The sequence below is a fragment of the Apis cerana genome, linkage group LG1, assembly GCF_029169275.1.
Source record: "Apis cerana isolate GH-2021 linkage group LG1, AcerK_1.0, whole genome shotgun sequence".
Lineage (NCBI taxonomy): Eukaryota > Metazoa > Arthropoda > Insecta > Hymenoptera > Apidae > Apis > Apis cerana.
Window position 1 is genome coordinate 26,689,569 of NC_083852.1, and position 19,911 is coordinate 26,709,479.

Below are 19,911 nucleotides of genomic sequence, written 5' to 3' on the forward strand. Positions count from 1 at the left end.
ATGGTGTCCTGTTACCGGCAAACGGTAGCACGCAGGGAGCGCGTTATTGTAAAGCTGTTTGTGTTATTAGATTTAGATTGGTCGGCACGTGGCACGCGGTATGGCCGCCACGTGTCCCATTGCAAACGTTACAACATGGATACAATACGAAATCGTTTTTCTTCCAATATTGCTTTCCTTCCCGACCCCTACGAAAACACGTTCTTTCATCGTGATCGTACGTCATTTTGCTTATTATTTCCCCGCGATCACCCAGCGGCGCATGCTCGCTCGCTAATTATTAATGCGATCGCAAATCAATCTTCTCGGCCTTCTTATTTTACGTTTATTGTTTCGGTAATTAGCGTCCACTGTTTCCGAATTAATCATTCACCGTTACTGCCGTTAAACAACAAAAAAACAAAGCGCGTATTTAACAACGTTGAACGCCGAAGTTTACGTTGCACATTTTATATTTTCGATACATTAATAGACTTCCTCGCCGAATTGTTTTCATCCCCTGGTTGCAAACAGCACCCTCGTTGCCCGCCAATCTACCACAAACAGTCGGCTTACTTTTTTCGCCACGTGCGATCTCATAAAATTCTATACGAGGTATGTTCGATCTAATTGGAATCTGAAAAAGGAAAAAATGGAAAAATGGGAAGAGCACGAAACGAGCAATTTTTGTGAAAAGTTTGTAAAAATGATTGTTTTATTCTTCATATTTCATTTTTATTATTACTTTTGTATTTATTTATTTTTTCTTCACTCACATTAATTCCAGTTCGTAATTCTTTTTAATGAATTTGATAAATTGGTTGACAAATTTATTTATGTATACGAGGTTGCATCGATAAAAAAAAATACCATTATAATCTATATCGTAAAATGTTATTATTGAAAAGACAAGTCAAACGTATTATATTTATAATTAAATAATTGTTGTAAATAGAAAGTAAATAGAAATTAAATGTTTCTAGAAATAATAACGTGTTTAATTAAATATTCGCAATTTTGCAGTTATTATTATTGTTTTGGCTCGACGATATAAAAATAATATAAAAGAACATAGATAAAATTTGTTGGAATTCGCATTTCATATTGCTTTTCGTATTAATAGCAATTACATCGAGTTCCAAAAGTATATTGACGTGTTACTCCGTATGCTCTTTTGCGTCAGAGCGATATCGGGGTAGAATTTGAGTCCGGCGTCAAAGGGGATGAACCGGGGCCGTTGGGAGCCGGCAGGGATAGGAGCAATCTCGTGATGCACCCTTGACAGTTCGCTGCGATAAGATCTGCTTTTTCGCCGAGTCGGTTCCATTTGAATTCTGTTTGTAAGCTCTAGTAACACCACTCTTCCAATGCATTGTACTTCCATCGATCTGAAAGAATATTACCATCTGCTGATTACCGATAATCTTTATTCTCCGCTATTGAGTTACCTTTATTCCACAACTCCTACAATAGCGTGCGGTACCCGAAAAATAAAGCTGTTTCATTTATGTTTCGAAATAGTGACAATAATAAGATAATAAATAAATAAAAGTTAAATATAATCCATAATTTTATAAATATAAATATATTGTATTTATATTTGATACAAACTCTTTGTTAAATATTTTTTTGCTACAATTACTTTTCTTTACAATTATTCAATTACGATGATAGGCATATGTCTGTACAATTAATTTTTTCTAAATGTTAAGAATTTTATTACAATTTCTTTTTAATCTTACGAAAATAAATTGGATTTTGTTTTACTTAATATTTAATAATTGATTGAGAGCAGAATAGGATAAAATATATATTTTTTGCGTGAAAAAAAATTAGAAAGCTAAAAAATATTAAATTTTATAATTGAGAGACTTTTGTTTTCAAGCAAACCGAACTTCCAATGTAATTTAAAAAAAGAAAATTTGAGTACTAATAAGAAAGGAATTAAGATATGTTAAAAATCTATTTTGCTGAATGGATAAAAATAAATATAAATATATATTTTTTAATATATTATATATAAACGGCGTTAAAATTTTTTTTTAGTATATATTTAGAAACATTAAACAAAAAACAAAAATTTGTTAGTTATTTAATATACAGATATATAGTAATATAGAGAACGATGTCACCAACAAGCCAGGTTGGCCGAGCGGTCTAAGGCGCCAGACTTAAGTTCTGGTTCCCAATTGGGAGCGTGGGTTCGAACCCCACACCTGGCAAATTTTTTTTTTCCTCTACATATTAATTTTTTACAACAAATGTATTCAAATAACAAGTAATCTAAGAACACTATAAATATAATTTTTATTATATCGCTATTTAAAACAAACGAGAGTATTTATATTATCTCGGTGTAGTATGTGTAACTTTGTCGAATGCAACTCTATCCCGTATCGATTAAATAAAGATTCAATTTATTTCGTACAAACAATTTAAGATTAGTTTTCAATTAATTTAAATTTTTCAATATGTTATTAATAAGATTATATAATTCTAATTTGTTGTGTAATTTGTCGTAAAATTCGATTAAAATATTATTTTTGATACATTTTTTTCATAAATATTCCTATGTATTTAATATATATAAATTGTATTATATAATTCTATTCATCGTTAGCTTTTGATCGTTATAAATAGTAAACATATATAAATCAAATTATTCATAAAGTAATCAATAAGATAAGGAAAGAAAAACAATAAAGATATACAATAATCAGATATCGAAATCTCTCGAGTGCATTTTTGTAAATAACTGTAGAAAAAGAGAAGAAATAGTGAGAAAAAGGATAGAGATAGAGTAAAAATATTGAAATCAGCGCCATCTTCAGAGTGCCGTAAATGAAACGCAAAAAGAAAGGATAGAAAATAATAGGAAAAAGATAGGCATAGAGAATTGACTCCGAGAGCCATCTTCTGGATATTTTTAGAACTTTTCGTATTTCTAATATCTGTGGATGTCCAAAGATGGCGCAAATGATCAGTACTCTATTTCCATCCTTCTTTCATTATTTTCTATCTTTTCTTTATGTGTTTTATTTGCGGCACTCTAGAGATGGCGCTGACTTCAATATTTTTATCTTATCTCTGTCCTTTTTCCAATATTTATTTTCCTTATTTATTTGGTTATAACACATAACCACAAATGAGAATGTGACATTTTCTGTTTCAATTTTCGTTTCAATTCTGAATATAACAATGATAATATAATTTTTAGTGTATATATGTGTAAAAGTAATGAATATATTTATTGTCAAAAAATAATATTGTTAAAAAAGAAAAATAATTTGTTAAATTTATATTAACATAATTTCTTGCAAATATCAATTTTAAAAATTATGACTGTTAAATGTCAGTTTTAAAATCAATTTTATGATAATTTATTATAACTTTTATAAATTTAATTTGTCGAATAAAATTCTATTGAAATCAATCTTCTCATAAAATTAATTTAGTCATAAATATATTTTAATATAATTTAATAAAAAATCTTTAAAAATTTTGCTGAATATTTTATATTTTGTATTCAATAGAGTTAATAATTCAAAGAATTTTCAATGTGAAAGAGATTATGATTTGATTTTGTGAATTCTATATTTTTTTTGCAATATGAAAATAGGATATAAATATTTCATATTTGTGTTAAAAATACAAATGAACCAATCATATTGAAAAATGACAATGTTAAATAGAGTGTCTTAGTACATTCTCATATATACAATTCACTATAAATATTAGTTATTAAAGTATTAATTTATAATTTGGATATCATGTATGTTTTAAAAATCAATTATGAATATAATAAAGTGAATGTGTAAAATTGATCCTTGAAGTAGATGAAGAATATTTAATTATTGATATTTTAACAGGGGAAGAAGTAATTGTTTATAATTACAAATATAAAAGAAAATGTATATCATATTATAACTTTATTCTCTCTTTGACATATGCAAAAAACATTGAATTTATAAAAATGATTATAAAAAATAAATCTTCTGGAATATAGTATAAATAAGTGTATTTAATTGTAAAAGTTGCATTAATAATTATCAATTAAGATTAGAAAATATTACAAGTATATTTGAAGGAATAGATATATATACATTAGTAACTATTTTCTGTCAATAGGACAAGAAAAGCAAAGTGAAAGAAATATAGAAATAGGATAAAAAATATTGAAATCAGCGCCATCTCTAAATGAAATGCTGCAAATAAAACGTAAAAAGAAAATAATGGTAAGATAGGGATAAGAATTGACTCTTAGCGCCATCTTTTAACTTCAAGAGATATTAAAAGTAAGAAAAATTTTAAAAGTTTTCAGAAGATGGCACCGAGTGTCAATTCTTACTCTATCCATCTTCCTCTTATTATTTTCTATCCTTTCTTTCTATGTTTCATTTACGGCACTCTGAAGATGGCGCTGATTTCAATATTTTTACTCTATCTCCATCCTTTTTCAACTATTTCCTCTCCTTATCTATACTCTCTTGGCGCGTGACCGCAGAGAAAGAGATGTCAATTGAACATTCTTCTTTTATTTTTTCGCTTTCAAATCTATCGATGTATCTTAATCTTTTAACATAAAAAAAAATAGATATTATATTCTTGACGTTATATGATTCTAGGACAATGATGTTGCAAAGCATAGTATACCTGACATAATATCGTACGAATTTTGATGCGAGACATCTTTCGCGCGACGGCAATGGGATTAAACGTACGAATCCTGGCCTGGTAACAGAGAGTAAAAATTTTAAAGCATTCTATCGAGGTACAATAAACATACAATAAAGTTTCTCGTTCCGAATGACACGATAAGAGAAAATGTCGGTCACAGAAAGCTGCGGGAAAAGGTCAGGACAAAAACGAAACGTAATTGCATTATAAATGCTTCAATACGCCTTCGGGATAGGAAGCGCGCTTTAATCGAAGACTCTTTATCTCTAGCGTGTAAATCATACGGAACTGTCAAATCAGACCGTTGTTCACACGACGGACCTAATGCGTTTTCCTGGCAATTACGACACAAATGACAAATTAAGCATGAATTCTTTAATAAGAATTCTCGCATAACATTGTATACGTCGTGATATTCAGTCGCAATAATTTGTTCGCATACGATCGATTCGACTTTTTGTAGAATAAAAATTTTTTCGAATATTATGAATAAATTATCGTTCATCGTGATAATTAATGTACAAACCATCGAATCGATCATTGAAAAAAAAAGAAAAAATATAAATTGTCCGATAGCTCGCAACTATTCCCTGAATTCTTTGAATCAATGATTAATTCATTGATCGATTAGCATAATTAGAATATTGAATTGTTTATAGCGATATCGTAATCAACGTGATCAACGTTCGTTTATTCGTAACAACGTTCGAAAACATTTAAAAATCGATAGCCTAAATGAAAAAAAAAGAAAGAAAGAAAGAAAGAAAGAAAGAACGTGGCAATAAAATTTGAATAAATCTACTCGTCCATTGTCTCCACTTGTTATCTGTCACAATAAAAGACAGTTTTTTACGTTTCCATTATCGATTGATCGGAATTTTTTCAAGTGTTTATTTTCTTAATCATCGAAACGAATAGCAGCAAGCATTGAAATCTAATTGTATAAATCGTTATTCGTATTATCGGCTAATTAAATCAATTAATTAGACTCGATAAATAAAATTTCAGTTCTCTCACCGATCGGCCAACGGGATAATCGGCCAATTCTCGTGAAATAACGCATCGAACGGAATAATAAAAGTTGGAAGATTTGTTCGACGATCGAAAAATTGAACTCGATCGAGACGAAGTGGCACGGGAAGTGGAACGGAAATGACGAAAGAATAAAGGGTGGTGGTGTGTGATAAAGAAATTCAACGACGATAGCCGTGTGACAGGCAAGCGAATGGTCGGAATCCGCGTTAATTTGGTTTTACGTTTCAGAGTGATTATACGTGACTCGGCGCCGTAACGCAATACGGATTTGGGCGGTTCTTTAATCCGAAACAAAGCGGCGGTTTCGGTGGGCACACACGTGGATGTGGGAGAGACCTCACACATCGTTTTACCGCGAGTTTCACTTCTTTCCTCCGCTCCTATCCGGGAGCGCGAAACAGAACTTCCTACCTAGCCACAACCTTATAACGCCTTATATCTTCGACTATAATTACGCGCAGCCGATTACGTGACCTCTTTCCTTCCATCGTGGATCGGAAATCGATTATTTTTCCAGATCGAAAATCTCTTTGAATCAGAGATTCCTTAGAAACTTAGAACGATCACAGTGGAGATATTCCATTCTAGAATGGAAGAAGGATTCGAAGGATGTCGAGATTAGCAACAACGAGTATTTTTAACGTTGCAATCAATCCGAGGCGAGGAAAAATTTCTTCCCTTATATTTTCCCCTCCCCCCCCGTTTCTATTGCCTATCGATAATTTTTGATATTACTTATCACAAAGTGTGGTGTGACTTCAATAATCTCGAATAGATATGTATGATTGTAATATAAATAATTTCTGTATAAACTATATTAATTAATTGCACAATCGTGTCACGTTTATTTATTTGCTGTCGATCCTCACACGTGGCTTAAGTAAGTAGTTTCATTATTGTTGTCAACACTTGTAACGATATACTTACTTGTTACGATACAACAACTTTTTCTTCTAATCAATTATGATGACATAATAATTTTTCTATAAAATTTAAATCGAAAGGAAAACTCTCGTTGAAAAATGTTACATCACGTTAGAACGAATCTTGAGTAAATAATAATCTTGACGATATATAAAATCGTTGATAATCGAATCGATTTAGATCCATGTGACATCAATTCGAACAACGTGTTCAAATTGTTACACTCTAATTTTTGCGATTAAATTCTTCAACGAGATAAAAGTTGGGGCTAAGTGTATCTAACTTTATAATCTTGTCCCGATATTTTCCAAATCTATTTCTCGTTTCACTTTTCGAACGATCGTTTCCAATTCAGCATCGTTTGTATCCTTTAGAAATATTGACGAGTTTGAAGATTTTTTTCAATCAACTCTGACTAAATATTTCAACAAAAAATTTAGAATAATATTTTGTGAACCATAAAAATGCGACTTTACTTATAATATTGCATCATACATCTTAGAAAATCATCTAATCACTAGGCGATTAAAAAAGGGAAAACAATCGTGTACGATTATCGAAAAAGTGCCTCTCAAAATTCCTCGAAATAATCTTTCAAAATACGCGTTTCAAAGGTAAATACTCGAATAGCTGCGAATTGCGAATGGAAGAAATTTGCATCGCAACATGAAAATGAAATTAAGAAAAATTGTCTACGAAGCTTATTAAAAAACTCGAGGATCTGTAATTATTCCAAGTCGCTCGTCATCATCGATGCCCACTTAGGCGCGAAAAGTGCCGCGTAAAAGGAAGAGAAAGAAAGGGAAAAAAACTTAGAAAAATGATTTCGGCAGTTCATTGTTTCGTCGTTATTTATCAAACGCGTATCGTGGAAATCCATTTGTTTACAGGTAGCCAACAGATTTTAATCTTTAACACGAGTTGGTACGATGCCAACGTATTTTAACGTGGAAGAATGTATATACTCGTATATTACGCTTATCTGCGAAGATATTGTCGTTCCGAATTCTCATGGATTATAAGCTTTGCATAAACACACAAAGGTGTCATCGCGAAAACAAATCGTAATTACGAGTTGAACGACACGTAGATTTGCTCGTGTAATAGCTGTGCCTTGGCTGTACACAAGCGCGTAGCCGCGCTCGCTCGCACGTACACACGACCACAATAAGATTTAGAGATCTAAGTTCAAGTGGTCAAAGCGATGTTTCACGCTTGCCATCGAGTCGCGAGGCTCTCTGCTCACGATCGTTGCACGCGTACCTTACACACGTATCTAACGCAGTGAAACGGTAAATTAACCTTGAATTAACTTCGCCTCGAAATACATAGCTTTTTGTCGTAATTACTAGAGCAAACAACCGTGTATCGTATTGCGTGGAATTACGTCTTCACGATAAATCGCCGCGATCTACGATACGATACGGACGAGTATCCGAGACGTTGTTACGGAACACGATCATTTACACCGAAGAACAACAGATACGAGATAAATTTCCGCTCTTTTTTCTCTCTCTTTTTCTACATTACGGAAATAATACGGCAACGGTGACACGCAACGTAATTAATAAACACCGTCAACGTTTACTCGTTGCCGATTATAAGCCCTTCGCGAGTGGAGAGTTGGAGTATCGAATTTGGAACAAGGAGGGTCACCGTAGAAGAGCCGTTATCGGGGAAGAGGCGTCTAACGGAGAGAGCTGCGAGAGAGGAAAACGGAGAGAAGGTGGCTAATGCAGCAACGATATGGGTGTATCGTGGAATAACGAAATACGATAAAACAGAGATCGGTGTATTCGCGTGGGAAGGTGGCGTCGTCGCAGGTAGGGCGGCATCGATAGGCCAAGATTCGAGAGACAAGATCGTGGCGTCGATAGAGGGGACAGACGTACTATACCGAGGGGCCCGTTAATACGATACGTCTCGTAAATACGATGCCCGATACCACGAAAAATCGACCGAGCCGGTAAATCAATCCCGCCTTTTTTCACGTACGAACGAGCCCAATTTTTCATCCCCGCCTCTCCCCCCACCGCGGAAAATCGGTCGTGAATCGCTCTACCTCCTCGAAAGAAAGAAAATCTTCTTGGAAAATCGCGATTTCGTCGGGAGATCTCCTCATCGAGAAGACACTTTTATACCTCGATAACGATATCCGAAATATATATATATAGGTTTTTATCCGTTTTAAATCTTGGAACGGGTGTAATACGTATACGCGATTTCTGCGAAGGAAAACGATCCGATCCACGTGGGTAGCAGGCCGAACAAGCGAAATAATTGGACGATACAATTGATTCAACGCGGTGTATCGAATAAATTCTGTCCCAGCTTTTAACTTTCTTGCCGGGGCGGTCGCGGAACAGAGGGAGCGGGGGAGGAAGGGAATTTTCTTATTCAACGCTAGATTTCGCGCGTAAATCTTTCGCAAGCGTCGCAAATTTTAACGAACTTTTTGAACAACAATCGGGACGGGAAAAGGGGGAGCAGGGATAGTGCACAAATCATTAGATTGCGAGGTACGAAATATACGCGTATCGCGATAAATATGGTTGTTTAAGGTGAGACACTTGGCGTACACAAACGTCGTTATTTATGACTCGAGACAAAGTATGGCTCGCCAAATCTGTATGGAATTTTAGCGTCGAACGAATGGTAAACTTCGAACGTTGTACGAACAACCTCGAATGAAAGATCGTTCCAAAACATTGGAAAAACATTCGATGTTTCGACGTCGATATAATGCCATAAGAGGAAAGAAAGATATATCGCGGATATAACTAAACTTTAACACATTCCTGGAAAGGGATTTACAATGATTATTTATCAACAGTCCCTTTAAAGGATATTTTGAAAAGGATATTTCGTTTAAACGTTTCTTCTAATTTTCTTCCCGATCGAATACGTTTAATTGTCCAATTGTTTTTTTATTCGATTTATCAAGTTACAACAGCAACGTCTTTAAAGGAGAGTAGAACAACTTTTTTTCTCTTTTTTGTAAAAGAAGTTTTATTGAATTAAAAAATTATATTAAGAAACTCGCGTGTCAAATTTTACTTTCTATCCACGTACGTACGTGTCCCTTTGCATATTTATTTATCATTAACGCGTACCCATTTATTTCTTCGAGGTAAAAAAACAAGCAATTTAAGATATAAAAATAGTTATCTAGCCGAAATTAGAAAGTCAAATCTGTTCGAGATAGGTTCGTCGGTTAGTCTTAAGTAGCATGGGACAAATAACTCGTTTTTCTTACCAACAGTATTTACGATAAGACTATAGCTTTATTATTCATATTTATTAGGAAATAAATTGCTCGCTCGATTGAAATTCCTTTGGATGGAAACCGATTGAATATAAATATATATCCGTATATATCGCTTAAAAGCTCCGCGTATATTTCGATGGAAACGAATTATAAGATAATCAGGATCGTTTTACATCGTCGATATTCTTAATCGCGTTAAGAAAGAAAGCCATAAACCATTCCTCTCGAAAACGCGTGACGAAACGGTCGTTCGCAAGCTCGCAAGAAAAGAAGAAACGCGAAGAAGAGCGTAGTGTGTGTGTGTGTGTGTGTGCGAGTAGAAATCGGCAAGACTCGGTTGGCCCGAGGAGGTTGATCGGCCAGTTCCAGTTTCTCCAATGATTTGTAATTACCGCCGCTAATACGATACGAGTTGGTTGCAGAGGCTCCCAACCGAAACTTACGACCAGATGGAATCGAAACAAAGGTTCGAGAAAGAGGGGGTGGGGGGAGAGAGAGAGGCTTGGCCGATGCGAATAGGCCCATCACGAGCCCTTCGGCTTTACGATCTCTTACGGCGCCGCAGCTTAATCATTCGAGCCTTCCATTTTTTACTCTTTACTTCTTTTGACTTTGTATCCGCCCCCTCCGCCGTCTCTTCTTCCTTTTCTCGACTCCGCTTCCGTTTCGCTCTGGATTTTCGCTCCTGCCCGCCTAGCTACCGTCTCGACGGCCGAGAAACGGGGCGAGATCGATGCACGCGAAACGCCGCCGCGCCGAAATTCCAGAAGCCCCACGACCGGCCGCACCCCTTCTCGATCGCCACCCACGGTCTCGATATCCTTTCCTTTAAATCATGCCCCCTGAAAAAACCAATTATCGAGCGTCGCCGCGCCGCGACCGATCATTCCGGGCCCCTTCTTCCCGGATGCCGACGATAATGCTCGTAATTTTTTTTTATCGATTTCGTTAAATACTCGTGACTCTCTCGTCGTCGTCCCATGATTCATCCTTCCCAGCGAATTGGAAATTGAAACGGAAGTGTATTATCGGATGATTTTAAACTTTCCTCTTTCCAAGAATTATCACGCATAGCGTATCTCGGAGAACCGTTTTCCAGCGATTTCGATTTTTTTCCCCTCGGTTCCCTCGATCGAAGGAGATAATGTAAATAGAATGGTCCCACGTAGAATCTATTCATCTCGAGCGTCAAAGTGGGGCCACGATGACAGCATGGTCGATTTCGATGTTGCGAGGCATGGTGCGGTTGGGAGGGGGGACGTGCAAATTGATTTGCGGTTCGTCGTGTGCCGATACACAGTTCTGGCGCCACACCGGCATTCCACCATTTCCGGAATGGCGTAACTTCTCCTTCCTCCTATCCGACTCGACATTAACATGGGCCTGTTAATGCTCCCCCTCCTCTATCTTCGTCCCTTTTCTCTCTTTCTTTTTTCTTTCGATAAAAGCAACGAACTTTTTCAGAGATCCCGTCACCGACATTCCGAACTTCTAGAATTCCACCGAATTCTTCGATTAAAAAAGAAAGAAAAGAAGCAGAGGGAGAGGGGGGGAAATGAAAATGGAATATCGTTTATTTACTCGCTTTGGAGGGAACGCGTGAAGCGAGGTTCTCGACGCACACGTTGTCGCAAAGAAGTGAGAATTTACGACTCGGTTCAGGGATTAATTTCTTTTTCGCCGCTCGTAACGATCTCGAGCCGGAAAAACGGAGAATCAGAAATTTTTAACTCGTCGTAAAATTCCGCGACAATCTAACTAACTCGTGAGGGCGCGTAAAACCGCGGGTGGCTCGGCATTTCCACCGTAAAGTTCCGTTTACACCCGAAACGCGAGTGGTCTTGAGCCGGGTCGAAATAATCTGTGGGAACCGGGGCCGCGCGGCACAATGGCGGGCTTATTAAAATTCCTGGCTGTATTTTATGCCCGCGAGATGGTGGGCAACGTCGCGAGAAGGTACGCGAGCGGTAGTAGGAACGGAACGAAGCGTAGAGAAAAGGAAAGGGAGAGATAGGGCTCTCCTCTCGGTAAGGCCGAGAGAGAAAAAAAGAAAGGAGTACGAGATAAAAGGGCGGGGAGGGGGAGGAGGAAAGGAAATGGAAGGAGAGAAATTGAGGGAGACGGAATGTGCAGCGAGAAATGAAAAGGGTTACGGGAGGGAGAGAGAGAGAGAGAGAGAGAGAATGAGAGACGGTCGTCGGATTAACCGGCGGAGAGGAGAAGGGAGAAGGCCACGCGACTCGGAGAGTCGAGGCGTAATCTCGCTACATCTACACCCACGCTTGCTAACCAACCACTGTACCATTCCACTCCGCAACGGCATTTCGCCGTGACCACTTTAGGTTCCATCCTTTCCTCGGCCTCGTTTCTCCGTTTCTCGAGATCGAGACCTTTTTCTCTCTTGCTTCCTCTTCCATTTTCCTCGTTACTCCATTTCTTAATTGTAAATTGTAAATTGTGGAAGAGCGAGTACGAGTGGAAAACGAGTTAATCTCGAGCAGGGAAATGGTGGAGGAAATTGTTTGTCGAATCGCGTTAAACGGGTCGGTAATCGCATCGGTCTATATTCTCAGATAAGAGGAGAGAAAATATAAAGGATGATAAGGGACCACCTTGCGACAGACATCACGCGCATCGTGGAAATCTCCTTTTTACTTATCGGCGGTATATCCGGCGTATGCGAGGTGATTGCGCGTCTTATATTCGCACCAAAGTTCCCCATACGAGATGGCCTGTACCACGAGCTACGCAAACGGAGTGCGTTACCCTCGTGTATCGCTCTCTCTTATCGCCCGACAACCGCTTATCAAGCGCCAGTCTGCCAGACTCCCTCCGCAGGTGAATACAGGTATATATACCTATCTTCGCACACCTATACAATCTTCAGAGAGAACGCTCTTTTTGTATCTTCCCCGTTATCGCGAATTCCGGAGTGTCGAGCTTCCATCTGCCACGTTCTAAACGGTAATTGAATTCTCCGTACTCGCTGTTTGCCCCGATACGCGCTCCCGATATATTCTATGCACTCGTGCTATACGCGCGAAACGCTCCTCCGCGCTCTCATAGATTCTCCTCTCTATTTCCTCTCGCCTCCCCTCTATCGGAGATAAGATTTATTTATTTACTTTGTAGCAATAAATAGAATCTGTACGGGCGATAAGGTTAAGTGAATGATGTTGTTTCGCGATAACGTAAATTGTTGTTCCGATAGTAGCGTAGACATCGAGCAAATCTTAATGCAGCGGATAAGGATAATTCGTACAAGTGTAATTTCTCCCTAATTTGCAATCGTACGATGGTTAAACGGCGCGATGGGACGATCAAATTTGTCATCGGCGGAGCGGAAGATCTCCTTCGAGGAGAAGGAGGAGGAGGAAGAAGAAGAACGGAAAATCGAGAGGGAGAGATCGAATTCCTTTATTCGACGACTTATAATTTCTTAATTTAAGAAGAAACGGAGAAACTCGTCCGGTTGGCCGGTTGCCAAAGGCGAATTAATTTAACGAGGAAAAGAGGGGGCAGTTTTGAGCGGAAATCACGCGGGACTGGAACAGAAGGAGAGAAAGCGCACGTCTCGGCGAAAGAATTCGCTGGCAATGCGCGCACCTTGGAAGATCTCACACCCACGAGCAGAAAACGGACGAGCTGGCCCCTTTGAGACCGGCTCGGAAGGGAATCGAATTCAATGGGACGCCATTGTTATTTATTCTCCTAGGTGTGACTGGCCCCCTTGCCGGACGGCCCACGTGGCCCCGATTATTTATAAAATCGGTACCACCGCCGAATAGAACGGCGGTGTGCGTCGTGCTGGGCATTAACGAGGAGCGTGTCGCGTCGTTATGCAATCCGGAACGAAACGCGCCACTCTTCCACAAGTAAGGGGAAAAAATTAAAAAGCACGAAGCACGGCTAATTGACCGCGACACCGTGCCTATTAATTATCATGCCTCGCTTTTCACGTCAATCGCGCGATCGTTTGTACCGCCGTGTTACGCTTCTACCGTAATTGGACGCTTCTTCGAGGTAATGCAATCTATTCGAATGCGAATAGATGTTTTAACCAGCACTCGCTTCTAAAATAATTTTAGATAGATTTATTACTTACCCCCCTCGTCCTTGATTTACAACGCTCGTTAAATTTAATAACGCTAACGTTAATCGTTCGATTTAAGCGACCCGTTTAAACGGATTTTACACGCACGACCGAACGTTATTAATTACAAGTATCGCAAAGATTTCGTCTTTCCCGTGAAAGGGAAAATTATGGGAGGGGAAAGAAGGGAATAGAAAAGTATAGCAGTAATCGGATGAATATCCGAGAACGAGATTGGAGCGTGCTGCGTGGGGGTGGGTGTTTGAATAATTCATCGAAGAGGTGCGTATGTGTATACGCTTAAAAGGTAGGGCAGAGATAAGGAGTAGGCCTGTGCATTGGCCGCGAAATGCATTAAAATCGCCAATAAACATCGCGCTCGCGCGGAATGCTAATAAATTATCCGCTCCCTTCCTAGCGGATATCGAAAACGAGCGAACCACGGTAGCCGTGGACGCGGAGCGTAGCGAGATGGAAGAAACAAGCGCCTCTGTTTATCCACACCGCTTAACGAGTTTACGTCTTAATCGTTCGATCGATCGATCTCGACCGATGTTTCTTCCTTTCCTCGATAAATCTTCCAAGATCGGATCCGATCTTTCTTTCGCGCCCGATCGCGGAGGTCTTCGCTTCTACGTAATCGTCCTCTCGCATTCCGCATATTTTATATACAAGAAGGGAGAGAAATAGAAGAAAAGTAAACGTGTCTTATATTTTAATTAATAATACGAAATGATATAAGGGAAGAATAATAAGGTGTACAAATACCTGAGTCGGTTGAATTTGGTATGTATAAAAATTACACGGCTATGCGCAAGCTGTAGGCAAGGGGATTGAATTAAATTCCACGCGACTCTCTGGCTCGAGTACCTTCGACGTGTGTTTTCGAGGACGCTTTACGGGGCTCTCGAACAAGAGATTTCTGTGCAACGTAACAGAGGGAAACGTACACTTCTATTGTGCATTACTGAAAAATGACGGAAGGGTAAATATAACGAGGGTGATGAATATTTATAATAGCATTTTCAATTGATCCGATGGCGGGAAAGGGATTCGCATGTGCGTGTAGCATGCCGATGCATCGTGATCCACGCGCAAAATATACGAGGGGATGAATAATTAAAAGAAGCTGGCGGCACCGATGCTCTCTCTCTATGGATTTACGCCCGTTTTACGGATTTCACTACGCTCGATTTTACGTCCTACACGGTCCTACAAGCCTCGGTTCCATCCACGACTCAAACGTGATTGATTCAATTATTTCGATCGAAATTCGATTCGTATCGATCGTCAACATCGATTATCAGATGTTGAATTAACGAGAAAATTGACGGTAGATACGCGTAAACGTTACTTGCGCGTCATCCTTTTATCTTATTACGTTACTTGGCGATCGTAACGAAGAATCTCTTTTTCATCGTGGCTTCTTTCATCTTCTCGACTTCCCGACAATACCAATAAAATGATACTTTCCAAAGATCGTTACGGATACTTTTTTTAGAAAGAGAAGAACAAAGAAAACCGCCGTCCCAGATAAGAATCACGAGATTGTGTCATTATTCGTCTCGACGGAGAATATCTTCGAATAAGGCTTCTATCTTCGAAGTGACTTGCAAAAATATCGAAGAAGGGTGGCAAGCTGGTAGAAAATTTCGTGGCACTCGCGCTGGATCCTTTGTTCTATCCATTCCTCCTCAGATTCTTTCTCAAAAAGTCAATTTCCTTAATTCGATGATTCGATCGAGCCATTTAAGGGAGATTGGAAGATTTGCAACATATGAATCGAAAAAATATTCTAATATATATATATATGGAAGAGAGAACACGATATTAGAACAATAATTAGCATAGTAGTTGAATCTATTAATACGATTATTTTTTACGTTTTATTCATCTATCTTGTTTCTCTGTTTCATATTTATCTGTTAAGAATCTCATATCTTATCTCGCCGTAATATTTTACTTGTGCGCTTGAATATAGCAAAAAGAATCTTGCTATTGATTTATGTGTAATATACTGCACGAGTGGTAGTGCGGTGCAAGACAAATGAGTGTATATATCATGGAGATGTAACATACCGTATCTACCATCTAATGTCTTTAATACTAATTCCAGCACGAAAAAGATACACGTATATATCCGTATTGTATGTTCTCACGAAATTCTTCATTTCGCGCAACTTATTCCCATATTTAAATTCATTTCGATTAACAATTTTAATCGAGTGACATATTTAATGTAAAACCGAATATTTATCCACGTTCGTTCGTCACATTTTTCCCGTTCTAAGGCATCTCTTGCCTTTTCCACCCTTGCGAGTTGGAGCGTTAAGCCGCGTACGCACCAGTGGAGCGCACGTGCGGCAGCAAGCTGGTAGCCAGAGGTGTAAAAACGAAAGCATATATCATGGTGGTGTAATGCAATATCGGTTGGACCTTTCCTGGCCCAGGGGCCTGACATCGCGCTCGCATGCCCGTGTAAGTATAAGTAATGTCTGTTATTTGCCGGGTATTAGTTTTTGCACGGGGCTAACTTATCGTCCTCGTAAAGTGGCGCACAATTACCTGTCTCTACTGTGCGACCAGCGCAGGAGAGTCTCTCGCAACGATTGCTCGTGTCACGTCCAAGAGGTTCACCTCCGTGAAATTACATTTACGTTCTACTGACAATAAAACGACGGCAAGACGAATGGGCGAATCGGCGTGAAAGGAATTACATACATCAGGATGCGGGGAGTGTATATGTTTATATACATATATACATACATATATGTACATATATTGTCTAGAATTTGACTTTAATCTTCAACGATTTATCATATCTTTGTTCCGCCAATTTTGAACACCGCTATTCTCACGACTAAATTAATTCCAACGAATTTGAATATTTAAAAGGCGTTATAATATTTGTGATAACGTTACGTGCAAAACAAGTGTTAAAAGAAAAATCGAGTTGTACGAGTTTCGTTAACAAATCGATACTAACAAACTCTTTTCTTTTCTTCGTTCTTCCTCTATTTCTCCGTTCAACCGCTCCTTCGTCTTGTGATGTAATCATTTAAAATCGACGACATTTCCGGTTACGAAGTAGCAGCCGTTAACGAATAACGGCCCGATAAGGAGGATCACCGAAAGAGTTTATACCTGTGTGTCTACGTGTATGTGCGTGTGTACTCACGGTTGGTCCAATTAAGACGACCCAGCACGAGATTCCAACGATCTGAAAGATTTACTCGTACCCGTTTGACGACCACACGCAAAATCAATAAATACCTCGTTCAAATGACTTCTAATTGTATCGTCCGGGAGAATTGATTCCACTTATCTAAAGTTATCTTTAAAGTTATAATTTCAAAAAGACATCTAATTTAATCCATGAAATTACAACGTGGAAATGAACGAAAATTGGTTTATTTTATAGTAAAAATATTATTTTCTTTTCAAACGGGGAAATATAGAATGCACCGAGCACATTTTAATTTTTTGATCAACACTCGAACTCGGTTAAAAATCTCGTAATGCGATAAACTTTTAACACTCGAAAATCAATAATTAGAAAGTCGAAGATATAATCGACGTGATCGAGAGAGAGGAAAGTTGATATAAACCGATTGATCGACCGATTACAATCTGGGAAATTTATATCGAAGAATACTCGAAAAGGACGGGGATGTAAGAGGCATTTCCGTCGACCTCGAAGAGAATTGAAGGTTGCGCTCGTTTGTTCGAGCATAACACGAGTATAACGAACGACCTCGAGGGTGAAAATGGAGTGAAAGTACACCTGGCCTACCGTTACACGCAACTAGAAGGGATGTCGTGGGGCGGGTAACGAAATACCGCGAAAAATCTACACGAAATACCCTTGAACTTTTTCCAATAGCAGTTCCGTCGTGTGGCCACCCAGAAAGCATCCGCACATAAATTCACCCATGACGGAATTCATAACGATTACGAAGGAGGAGGGCAGAATGCTGCGAGAGCTTCCCATTCTATACTTACCGAGCTGAATTTTATTGTCGTGAAAGTAACCACAATGGGCGATACCGACTTTTCGTTATTATATACGAATTTTAGGAAAACCTACCTTCCAAAAGACGTTCATTCTGTTTACTGGAACGATGCGAGTCCTTTATCTGCGATTTAACGCTCATTTCGTCCCAAAGGAACAGAAAAATACGATCCAGATTTGTAATTTCATTGTCATTTTATTACCAATTCGTGTATATTATATAATTTCAGAAATTTATATCTAATCGAGTTATTAAGTTATCGCGAAATTGAAATTAAAAATTCAAGGATCAATTATGATATTTCTCGTAGCAGCGATCAATAGCAGATTACTTTCATATATTTTCGTCTTCGATATTCATTTCCCGTTCTCATTATTTCAAGTATATCGATCTTATATCCGATACTAGGTTACGTATTCTATTCTTTGGTGAATTCCGTGAATAGCCAAACCATACCCGATTCAGCGACAAATGGTCGTATTGTGACTACCCACACATTGTGTCACGAAACTACTAGCGAGAACGACGTTTTAAAGACTCGTGAATAGAAACGACCCCCTCGGTATTTCGATGAAAGGGATTACTTTGGATTTCAAATCAAAACGTGTCAAATGGGATATTTATACCGTGTTAAAAAACTTCGAAATCGGTATATCTGTTTAAAATTTCACGTCCACTAATTTTCCCTTCTCTCGCTCGTTTTCTTTTTTCTTCTTCTTCTTTTTTTTTTCCTTCCGTAATTGGAGGAGGATAAAAATATTATCTTTCTCGAGCAACGATCGAAATATTATCGAGGATCGATCGATATATCCGAAAAGAAGAAAAAATGGAAGGGAGGGAGGGAAGGCCTAATTGCACCGTTCCCCTACGAAACTTTCTTTCGAAATAGTATGGTGTTGTGTAGTCCCGATCGGTGGGGTGGGAAGAATCAGGACGGAATCTCCTCTAATGATCGCTGACTTAATATTCTCCGGATGTTCGTACTCGATTTAACGAGGGCGGCACTGATGGCAGACCACAAAGCACGCGCGTGCACGCAGGTGGAACCGCCGAAAAATAGACCGGCCGTTCTCGATTCGAGCTGGCCCCTCGATCGTGAAACGTGCACCGCTCTGACGCCAGTTAGTTGCAGCCGCCACCAAGAGAAACGCGCGGGAACCTGTCCTCCAAACCCGGCCCGCCAGATAACCAACTCTCAGATAAGATACGCTAATTGAGAGATCTTAATTGAAGCACGATCCCTTTTCGGCTTTTTTCTCTCCTCGCGAACACGAACCGGCCGTTCCTTCCTTTTCGCCAATCCTTTCCGAGCTCGTATAAAAAGTTAGAATAGTTTTTCGAAATAATAAATATAAATGTAAACGGGGAGATAAATTTCTTTTCCTTTTTTTTCTTTTTCCCTCAAAGGATGATTACGACGATGAACACGAGATCGAGATCTATCTTTCGAGAATCGCTCGATAAAGAGGATAAAAGGGAGAAGACGCGCGTGATGAATTTGACGCGAGCAGTCACACGACACAAATCTTGTACTTTTCGTGGTTGATACCATCTGGTCGAGTATAAGTTTCACGTAAGTTTCCGACCCGAAAAGGTAAAAAAAGAAAAAAAAACAGTAGATCGTCCGGACGAAAGCGGATCGCAAAGCAGGTATTATCCCGTAAGATAAAGTTTCCGGTGGCGTAGCTCGAAAACGTCCAACGAGGAAGGTAATCTCGGGATCTTAGATGCGAGAATGCAGGGTACGGGGGAACCACTCTCGACCCAGTGGCGCGTGAATCTATACGAGACTGGGGGAAGGGGAAGGGGAGGAGAGGAGGAGAGGTATAGAGAGAGCCGAGGTTACTGAAAGAAGGAGAAAAAGGGGTAGGAGAAGAAGAAGAAGAGAAAAAGGGGGTGAAAAACTTAACGGCTTGGTCGAG

At 38.8% G+C, this 19,911-nt stretch overlaps 1 long non-coding RNA gene and 1 other non-coding gene across 2 annotated transcripts; one reads left to right on the forward strand and one right to left on the reverse strand.

Moving 5' to 3' along the window:
• Positions 1-760: 760 nt before the first annotated feature.
• Positions 761-14,212, reverse strand: LOC133667811 (uncharacterized). Its single transcript, XR_009833429.1, has 3 exons — positions 13,989-14,212; positions 4,633-4,710; positions 761-1,367 (listed from the first exon to the last, which is right to left on the reverse strand). It is a non-coding gene; the product is annotated as an uncharacterized LOC133667811 (long non-coding RNA).
• On the forward strand, positions 2,118-2,201 carry Trnal-uaa (transfer RNA leucine (anticodon UAA)). The gene has a single exon. It is a non-coding gene; the product is annotated as a tRNA-Leu (tRNA).
• Positions 14,213-19,911: the final 5,699 nt, after the last annotated feature.